Below are 3,123 nucleotides of genomic sequence, written 5' to 3'. Positions count from 1 at the left end.
TCACCACTCCTCCTCATCATCACTCCTCTTCATCACCACTCCTCCTCTTCACCACTCCTCCTCCTCATCACCACTCCTCCTCTTCATCACCACTCCTCCTCCTCATCACCACTCCTCCTCCTCATCACCACTCCTCACACACTCCCATCACCACTCCTCCTCCTCATCACCACTCCTCCTCCTCTTCACCACTCCTCCTCATCATCACTCCTCTCATCACCACTCCTCCTCCTCATCACCACTCCTCCTCCTCATCACCACTCCTCCTCCACATCACCACACCCCCCACACACCACACCTCCTCCTCATCACCACTCCTCCTCCACACACCACACCTCCCTCATCACCACTCCACCTCCTCACACCACACCACCTCTCATCACCACTCCTCCTCTCATCACCACTCCTCCACTCATCACCACTCCTCCTCCTCATCACCACTCCTCCTCCTCACACCACACCACCTCCTCATCACCACTCCTCCTCTCACACCACTCCACCTCTCAACACCACTCCTCCTCATCACACCCCTCCACACCACTCCTCCTCCTCATCACCACTCCTCCTCCACATCACCACTCCTCCTCTCATCACCACACCTCCTCTCACACCACTCCTCCTCTTCATCACTCCTCCTCATCACCACTCCTCCTCTTCATCACCACTCCTCCTCTCATCACCACTCCTCCTCTTCATCACCACTCCTCCTCTTCATCACTCCTCCTCATCACCACTCCTCCTCTTCACCACTCCTCCTCATCACCACTCCTCCTCCTCATCACCACTCCTCCTCTCATCACCACTCCTCCTCTCATCACCACTCCTCCTCTCACCACTCCTCCTCATCACACCACTCCTCCTCTTCATCACCACTCCTCCTCTTCATCACCACTCCTCCTCTTCATCACCACTCCTCCTCTTCATCACCACTCCTCCTCCTCATCACCACTCCTCCTCATCACCACTCCTCCTCATCACCACTCCTCCTCCTCATCACCACTCCTCCTCCTCATCACTGCTCCTCCTCCTCATCACCACTCCTCCTCCTCATCACCACTCCTCCTCATCACCACTCCTCCTCCTCATCACCACTCCTCCTCCTCATCACCACTCCTCCTCTTCATCACCACTCCTCCTCTTCATCACTGCTCCTCCTCTTCATCACCACTCCTCCTCTTCATCACCACTCCTCCTCCTCTTCACCACTCCTCCTCCTCATCACCACTCCTCCTCATCACCACTCCTCCTCCTCATCACCACTCCTCCTCCTCATCACCACTCCTCCTCCTCATCACTGCTCCTCCTCCTCATCACCACTCCTCCTCATCACCACTCCTCCTCTTCACCACTCCTCCTCTCACCACTCCTCCTCCTCATCACCACTCCTCCTCCTCATCACCACTCCTCCTCTTCATCACCACTCCTCCTCCTCTTCACCACTCCTCCTCTTCATCACCACTCCTCCTCCTCACCACTCCTCCTCCTCATCACTGCTCCTCCTCCTCATCACCACTCCTCCTCATCACCACTCCTCCTCATCACCACTCCTCCTCATCACCACTCCTCCTCTTCATCACCACTCCTCCTCTTCATCACTCCTCCTCATCACCACTCCTCCTCTTCATCACCACTCCTCCTCTTCATCACCACTCCTCCTCTCATCACCACTCCTCCTCTTCATCACTCCTCCTCATCACCACTCCTCCTCTTCATCACCACTCCTCCTCCTCATCACCACTCCTCCTCTTCATCACCACTCCTCCTCTTCATCACCACTCCTCCTCTTCATCACTCCTCTTCATCACCACTCCTCCTCTTCATCACCACTCCTCCTCTTCATCACCACTCCTCCTCTTCATCACCACTCCTCCTCTTCATCACCACTCCTCCTCTTCATCACCACTCCTCCTCCTCATCACCACTCCTCCTCATCACCACTCCTCCTCATCACCACTCCTCCTCCTCATCACCACTCCTCCTCCTCATCACTGCTCCTCCTCCTCATCACCACTCCTCCTCCTCATCACCACTCCTCCTCATCACCACTCCTCCTCCTCATCACCACTCCTCCTCCTCATCACTGCTCCTCCTCCTCATCACCACTCCTCCTCATCACCACTCCTCCTCTTCACCACTCCTCCTCCTCATCACCACTCCTCCTCCTCATCACCACTCCTCCTCTTCATCACCACTCCTCCTCCTCTTCACCACTCCTCCTCTTCATCACCACTCCTCCTCCTCACCACTCCTCCTCCTCATCACTGCTCCTCCTCCTCATCACCACTCCTCCTCATCACCACTCCTCCTCATCACCACTCCTCCTCATCACCACTCCTCCTCATCACCACTCCTCCTCTTCATCACCACTCCTCTTCATCACCACTCCTCTTCATCACCACTCCTCCTCTTCATCACTCCTCTTCATCACCACTCCTCCTCTTCATCACCACTCCTCCTCTTCATCACCACTCCTCCTCATCACCACTCCTCTTCTTCACCACTCCTCCTCTTCATCACTGCTCCTCTTCATCACTGCTCCTCCTCTTCATCACTGCTCCTCCTCTTCATCACTGCTCCTCCTCTTCATCACCGCTCCTCTTCATCACCACTCTTCATCACCGCTCCTCTTCATCACTGTTCCTCTTCATCACTGCTCCTCCTCTTCATCACCGCTCCTCTTCATCACCGCTCCTCTTCATCACCGCTCCTCCTCTTCATCACTGCTCCTCTTCATCACTGCTCCTCTTCATCACTCCTCCTCATCACTGCCCCTCATCACCTGCTCCTCCTCTTCCTCACCTCTTCCTCTCCTCTTCCTCTTCTCTTCCTCTCCTCTTCATCACCTCTTCCTCACCTCTTCATCACCTCTTCCTCACCTCTTCCTCTTCTCTTCCTCTTCTCTTCCTCTCCTCTTCATCACCTCTTCCTCTTCTCTTCCTCTCCTCTTCATCACCTCTTCCTCACCTCTTCCTCTTCTCTTCCTCTTCTCTTCCTCTCCTCTTCATCACCTCTTCCTCTCCTCTTCCTCTTCTCTTCCTCTCCTCTTCATCACCTCTTCCTCTTCTCTTCCTCTCCTCTTCATCACCTCTTCCTCACCCCTTCCTCTTCTCTTCCTCTCCTCTT

The sequence above is a fragment of the Blennius ocellaris genome, assembly GCF_963422515.1.
Source record: "Blennius ocellaris genome assembly, contig: SCAFFOLD_126, whole genome shotgun sequence".
Classification (NCBI taxonomy): domain Eukaryota; kingdom Metazoa; phylum Chordata; class Actinopteri; order Blenniiformes; family Blenniidae; genus Blennius; species Blennius ocellaris.
This window is presented reverse-complemented; position numbering follows the sequence as displayed.